Here is a 7720-nt window from a genome sequence, read left to right on the forward strand (position 1 = left end):
CTACACAGGGCGACCCCCCCCCCCCCCCCCCCCCCCCCTCCCCCCGACCTCTCACCCCCTACACAGGGCGACTCCCCCCCCCCTCCGACCTCTCATCCCCTACACAGGGCGACTCCCCCCCCCCTCCCGACCTCTCATCCCCTACACAAGGCGACTCCCCCCCCCTCCCGACCTCTCATCCCCTACACAGGGCAACTCCCCCCCCCTCCCGACCTCTCACCCCCTACACAAGGCGACTCCCCCCCCTCCCGACCTCACCCCCCTACACAGGGCGACTCCCCCCCCTCCCGACCTCTCACCCCCTACACAGGGCGACTCCCCCCCCTCCCGACCTCTCACCCCCTACACAGGGCGACTCCCCCCCCTCCCGACCTCTCACCCCCCTACACAGGGCGACTCCCCCCCCTCCCGACCTCTCACCCCCTACACAGGGCGACTCCCCCCCCTCCCGACCTCTCACCCCCTACACAGGGCGACTCCCCCCCCCTCCCGACCTCTCACCCCCTACACAGGGCGACTCCCCCCCTCCCGACCTCTCACCCCCTACACAGGGCGACTCCCCCCCTCCCGACCTCTCACCCCTACACAGGGCGACTCCCCCCCTCCCGACCTCTCACCCCCTACACAGGGCGACTCCCCCCCTCCCGACCTCTCACCCCCTACACAGGGCGACTCCCCCCCCTCCCGACCTCTCACCCCCTACACAGGGCGACTCCCCCCCCCCCCGACCTCTCACCCCCTACACAGGGCGACTCCCCCCCTCCCGACCTCTCACCCCTACACAGGGCGACTCCCCCTCCCCGACCTCTCACCCCCTACACAGGGCGACTCCCCCCCCTCCCGACCTCTCACCCCCTACACAGGGCGACTCCCCCCCCCTCCCGACCTCTCACCCCCTACACAGGGCGACTCCCCCCCCTCCCGACCTCTCACCCCCTACACAGGGCGACTCCCCCCCTCCCGACCTCTCACCCCCTACACAGGGCGACTCCCCCCCCTCCCGACCTCTCACCCCCTACACAGGGCGACTCCCCCCCCCCCCGACCTCTCACCCCCTACACAGGGCGACTCCCCCCCCCTCCCGACCTCTCACCCCCTACACAGGGCGACTCCCCCCCTCCCGACCTCTCACCCCCTACACAGGGCGACTCCCCCCCTCCCGACCTCTCACCCCTACACAGGGCGACTCCCCCTCCCGACCTCTCACCCCCTACACAGGGCGACTCCCCCCCTCCCGACCTCTCACCCCCTACACAGGGCGACTCCCCCCCCTCCCGACCTCTCACCCCCTACACAGGGCGACTCCCCCCCCTCCCGACCTCTCACCCCCTACACAGGGCGACTCCCCCCCTCCCGACCTCTCACCCCCTACACAGGGCGACTCCCCCCCCTCCCGACCTCTCACCCCCTACACAGGGCGACTCCCCCCCTCCCGACCTCTCACCCCTACACAGGGCGACTCCCCCCCTCCCGACCTCTCACCCCTACACAGGGCGACTCCCCCCCCTCCCGACCTCTCACCCCTACACAGGGCGACTCCCCCCCTCCCGACCTCTCACCCCCTACACAGGGCGACTCCCCCCCTCCCGACCTCTCACCCCCTACACAAGGCGACTCCCCCCCCTCCCGACCTCTCACCCCCTACACAAGGCGACTCCCCCCTCCCGACCTCACCCCCCCTACACAGGGCGACTCCCTATACATGGTGATCCCCCAAACCTCGTACTCCCTACATTGTCACACTAGGCAACCCCCCGGTAATGCCCCCAAACAAGGTGATCCCCCCAACCTTATAACTTCTAAACCAACACACTGACCCCTTTCTCAGCCTCATACCCTCCCCTTACACCAGGATACCCCCAAACCTCATATCCTTACACTTCCACACTGGGTGACCCCCCTAAACTAACAACCCCCACCCAAGAAATCTACTCTCCAACCTCATACTCCCTACAAAGGGTGACCCTCCCCCCCTAGACCTCCATAGCAGACATACACCCCAATGTTTACCTCCCCTATACCAGGATACCCCCCACCCAAACAAGGTGACCCTCCACCAACCTTATACCCCCCTACACAGGGTGCCCCCAATCTCACACATGTGACCTCTGCCCCCTCATCACTCTGCAGTCTCTGACAACCTCTATGGACTCTCACCCCTCCGTCTGATAACCTGGTGAGCCCCTCAGCCCCCCTCCCTCCTCACCGAGGGCCCCTCACTCTCCTCCCGTCCCCGGTACAACCAGAAAGTCACCTCAATAACAGCGCCGCCATCTTTCCTTCGGACCCGTGACGTCACCCACCACCTGATAGTCCTAATATCTCCACGCCCCCCTCCCGCTCTTACTGGCCGGTGAGCGGACAGGGGCGTGGCCTGCGCTGGGTTCCCCTCCCAGACGTCACACGGAGGGGGGCGTGCACCTCCGGCGGCGGGTGTGGCTGTACAGTCACCGAGGCTCCGCCCCCTCCAGTGTGTCCCTCCCCCAACCCAGATTATGGAACATTTTATTAAAGGGGAACTCCCCATCCTTCCTCTGTGTTCTTCTATGGAGCTCAGAATGGTGGGCGGAGCTGATTCTCTGCATAGAGAATGGAATTAAAGTGACCTGCCTAGACAGGTTCTCTTTATTCATCAGATCACTTTATTAACCACTTTAAGACCCGGACCTTTAGGCAGCTAAATGCCCAGGCCAGGTTTTGCGATTCGCACTGCGTCACTTTAACTGACAATTGCGCGGTCGTGTCACGTGTCTCCCAAACAAAATTGGCGTCCTTTTTTCCCCACAAATAGAGATTTCTTTTGGTGGTATTTGATCACCTCTGCGGTTTTTATTTTTTGCGCTATAAACAAAAATAGAGCGACAATTTTGAAAAAAATGCAATATTTTTTTCTTTTTGCTATAATAAATATCCCCCAAAAACATATATAATTTTTTTTCCCTCAGTTTAGGCCGATACGTATTCTTATACCTATTTTTGGTAAAAAAAAGTGGAGATGGGCGGTCCTCCCTCCTGGGCTGAGCAGCGGAGGTGGGCGGTTCTCCCTCCTGGGCTGAGCAGCGGAGGTGGGCGGTCCTCCCTCCTGGGCTGAGCAGTGGAGGTGGGCGGTCCTCCCTCCTGGGCTGAGCAGTGGAGGTGGGCGGTTCTCCCTCCTGGGCTGAGCAGTGGAGGTGGGCGGTCCTTCCTCCTGGGCTGAGCAGTGGAGGTTGGCGGTCCTTCCTCCTGGGCTGAGCAGTGGAGGTGGGCGGTCCTTCCTCCTGGGCTGAGCAGTGGAGATGGGCGGTCCTCCCTCCTGGGCTGAGCCGTGGAGGTGGGCGGTCCTTCCTCCTGGGCTGAGCAGTGGAGGTTGTCGGTCCTCCCTCCTGGGCTGAGCCGTGGAGGTGGGCGGTCCTTCCTCCTGGGCTGAGCAGGGGAGGTGGGCGGTTCTCCCTCCTGGGCTGAGCAGTGGAGGTGGGCGGTCCTTCCTCCTGGGCTGAGCAGTGGAGGTTGGCGGTCCTTCCTCCTGGGCTGAGCAGTGGAGGTGGGCGGTCCTTCCTCCTGGGCTGAGCAGTGGAGATGGGCGGTCCTCCCTCCTGGGCTGAGCAGCGGAGGTGGGCGGTTCTCCCTCCTGGGCTGAGCAGTGGAGGTGGGCGGTCCTCCCTCCTGGGCTGAGCAGTGGAGGTGGGCGGTTCTCCCTCCTGGGCTGAGCAGTGGAGGTGGGCGGTCCTCCCTCCTGGGCTGAGCAGTGGAGGTGGGCGGTTCTCCCTCCTGGGCTGAGCAGTGGAGGTGGGCGGTTCTCCCTCCTGGGCTGAGCAGTGGAGGTTGTCGGTCCTCCCTCCTGGGCTGAGCCGTGGAGGTGGGCGGTCCTTCCTCCTGGGCTGAGCAGTGGATGTGGGCGGTCCTTCCTCCTGGGCTGAGCAGTGGAGGTGGGCGGTCCTCCCTCCTGGGCTGAGCAGTGGAGATGGGCGGTCCTCCCTCCAGGGCTGAGCAGGGGAGGTGGGCGGTTCTCCCTCCTGGGCTGAGCAGTGGAGGTGGGCGGTTCTCCCTCCTGGGCTGAGCCGTGAAGATGGGCGGTCCTTCTACCTGGGCTGAGCAGTGGAGGTGGGCGGTTCTCCCTCCTGGGCTGAGCAGTGGAGATGGGCGGTCCTCCCTCCTGGGCTGAGCAGTGGAGGTGGGCGGTTCTCCCTCCTGGGCTGAGCAGTGGAGGTGGGCGGTCCTTCCTCCTTGGCTGAGCAGTGGAGATGGGCGGTCCTCCCTCCTGGGCTGAGCAGTGGAGGTGGGCGGTCCTCCCTCCTTGGCTGAGCAGTGGAGGTGAGTGGTCCTTCCTCCTGGGCTGAGCAGTGGAGGTGGGCGGTCCTTCCTCCTGGGCTGAGCAGTAGAGGTGGGCGGTCATCCCTCCTGGGCTGAGCAGTGGAGGTGGGCGCTGGGCGGTCCTCCCTCCTGGGCTGAGCAGTGGAGGTGGTCGGTCCTTATTCCTGGGCTGAGCAGTGGAGGTGGGCGGTCCTTATTCCTGGGCTGAGCAGTGGAGGTGGGCAGTCCTCCCTCCTGGGCTGAGCAGTGGAGGTGGGCGGTCCTTCCTCCTGGGCTGAGCAGTGGAGGTGGGCGGTCCTCCCTCCTGGGCTGAGCAGTGGAGGTGGGCGGTCCTCCCTCCTAGGCTGAGCAGTGGAGGTGGGCGGTCCTTCCTCCTAGGCTGAGCAGTGGGGGTGGGCGGTCCTTCCTCCTGGGCAGAGCAGTGGAGGTGGGTGGTCCTCCCTCCTGGGCTGAGCAGTGGAGGTGGGCGGTCCTCCCTCCTGGGCTGAGCAGTGGAGGTGGGCGGTCCTTCCTCCTGGGCTGAACAGTGGAGGTGGGCGGTCCTCCCTCCTGGGCTGAGCAGTGGAGGTGGGTGGTCCTTCCTCCTGGGCTGAGCAGTGGAGATGGGCGGTCCTCCCACCTGGGCTGAGCAGTGGAGGTGGGCGGTCCTTCCTCCTGGGCTGAGCAGCGGAGGTGGGCGGTCCTTCCTCCTGGGCTGAGCAGTGGAGGTGGGCGGTCCTCCCTCCTGGGCTGAGTAGTGGAGGTGGGCAGTCCTTCCTCCTTGGCTGAGCAGTGGAGGTGGGCGGTCCTTCCTCCTGGGCTGAGCAGTGGAGGTGGGCGGTCCTCCCTCCTGGGCTGAGCAGTGGAGGTGGGCGGTTCCCCCTCCTGGGCTGAGCAGTGGAGGTGGGCGGTCCTCCCTCCTGGGCTGAACAGTTGAAGTGGGCGGTCCTTCCTCCTGGGCTGAGCAGTGGAGGTGGGCGGTCCTCCCTCCTGGGCTGAGCAGTGGAGGTGGGCGGTCCTCCCTCCTGGGCTGAACAGTGGAGGTGGGCGGTCCTCCCTCCTGGGCTGAGCAGTGGAGGTGGGCGGTCCTCCCTCCTGGGCTGAGCAGTGGAGATGGGCGGTCCTCCCTCCTGTGCTGAGCAGTGGGGGTGGGCGGTCCTCCCTCCTGGGCTGAGCAGTGGAGGTGGGCGGTCCTTCCTCCTGGACTGAGCAGTGGAGGTGGGCGGTCCTCCCTCCTGGGCTGAGCAGTTGAGGTGGGCGGTCCTTCCTCCTGGGCTGAGCAGTGGAGGTGGGCGGTCCTCCCTCCTGGGCTGAGCAGTGGAGGTGGGCGGTCCTCCCTCCTGGGCTGAGCAGTGGAGGTGGGCGGTCCTCCCTCCTGGGCTGAGCAGTGGAGGTGGGCGGTCCTTCCTCCTGGACTGAGCAGTGGAGGTGGGCGGTCCTCCCTCCTGGGCTGAGCAGTTGAGGTGGGCGGTCCTTCCTCCTGGGCTGAGCAGTGGAGGTGGGCGGTCCTCCCTCCTGGGCTGAGCAGTGGAGGTGGGCGGTCCTCCCTCCTGGACTGAGCAGTGGAGGTGGGCGGTCCTCCCTCCTGGGCTGAGCAGTGGAGGTGGGCGGTTCTCCCTCCTGGGCTGAGCAGTGGAGGTGGGCGGTCCTCCCTCCTGGGCTGAGCAGTGGAGGTGGGCGGTCCTTATTCCTGGGCTGAGCAGTGGAGGTGGGCGGTCCTTATTCCTGGGCTGAGCAGTGGAGGTGGGCAGTCCTTCCTCCTGGGCTGAGCCGTGGAGGTGGGCGGTCCTCCCTCCTGGGCTGAGCAGTGGAGGTGGGCGGTCCTCCCTTATTGGCTGAGCAGTGCAGGTGGGCGGTCCTCCCTCATTGGCTGAGCAGTGGAGGTGGGCGGTCCTTCCTCCTTGGCTGATCAGTGGAGGTGGGTGGTCCTCCCTCATTGGCTGAGCAGTGGAGGTGGGCGCTGGGCGGTTCTCCCTCCTGGGCTGAGCAGTGGAGGGGGGCGGTCCTCCCTGTCTGGAATCAGATTGTATGGTGTATGGTCAGCCTTAAAGCCACCGTCTCCATTTAATATCAATACGATACAATCCAATCAATTTGTATCCAATCAGACAAGCCCTGGAGCTATATCATATTCATGGTAGATCTAATGGAGGTTGTCCAATCAGATTGTATGATGCATGATAATCTTAAAGAAGATTGTACAATCAGACTGTGTATAGTGTATGGTCAGCCCAAATGATATTGTACAATCAGATTGTATGATGTAATCTTAAAGAAGATTGTACAATCAGATTGTAACTGTTGTGGTGAGATTGAAGAAGATTGTATAGAGACTGTGGGGCAGATCCACAAAGCGAGTACGCCGGCGTATCTACTGATACGCCGGCGTACTTTCAAATTTCCCGCGTCGTATCTTTATTTTGAATCCTCAAACCAAGATACGACGGCATCTGGGTTAGATCCGACAGGCGTACGCCTTCGGGATCTAAGATGCAATTCTTCGGCGTTCGCTGGGTGGCGTTCACGTCGTTTTCCGCGTCGAGTATGCAAATTAGCTATTTCCGACGATCCACGAACGTACGAGCGCCCGTCGCATTTTTTTTTACGGCGTCTCTAGTCGGCTTTTTCCGGCGTATAGTTAGCGCTGGTATTTCGTCGCGTATAGTTAGACCTGCCATGTTAAGTATGGCCGTCGCTCCCGCGTTTATTTTGAAATTTTTTTTTTTTGGTTTGCGTAAGTCGTCCGTGAATCGGGATGTACGTAAGTCTATGTTAAAAAAAAATTACGTCCTTGCGACGTCATTTAGCGCAATGCACGGCGGGAAATTTAGGGACGGCGCATGCGCAGTTCATTCGGCGCGGAGGACGCGCTTCATTTAAATGAAACGCGCCCCCCTAATCGCCGATTTGAATTCCGCGCCGTTACGCCGCCAGAGATAGACTACGCCGCCGTAACTTGCGGCGCAAATTCTTTGGGGATTCGAACCGGCCTAAAGTAAGTTGCAGCGGCGTAGCGTATCTCACATACGCTGCGCCCATCTATTTGTGTGTGGATCTACCCCTGTACAATCAGATTGTATGGTGTATGGCCAGCCTAGATTGGATTGCATGGTGATCTTTAGATCTGCTTTTTTGCTGATACTGATAGTTTAACCCCGTCAATAACGTCAATAATTGGGCGTCCAATCTGACCCTCTCGTCACCCGTAGAGAGAGAGATCTGCCTGATTTGTGCTGAGTTTAATCCATTGAACGTCTCTTGGCTGCCCCCCTCCCCCCCCCCCCCCCCCCCCGGAGAACAAACGCCCGTCATTGTCCAGGCCGCTCCTCGGACTTCTCTCTCTGTCAGCTTCAGCACCCACTTTCCCCTCCAGGCCCTGCCTCCTGATTGGTCAGAAGTTCGGCAGAGCTCTCTGAGCCCCGCCCCTTGGGGTTTATAATCCAGAATCCCC

Source organism: Rana temporaria, chromosome 13 (genome assembly GCF_905171775.1).
Source record: "Rana temporaria chromosome 13, aRanTem1.1, whole genome shotgun sequence".
Classification (NCBI taxonomy): domain Eukaryota; kingdom Metazoa; phylum Chordata; class Amphibia; order Anura; family Ranidae; genus Rana; species Rana temporaria.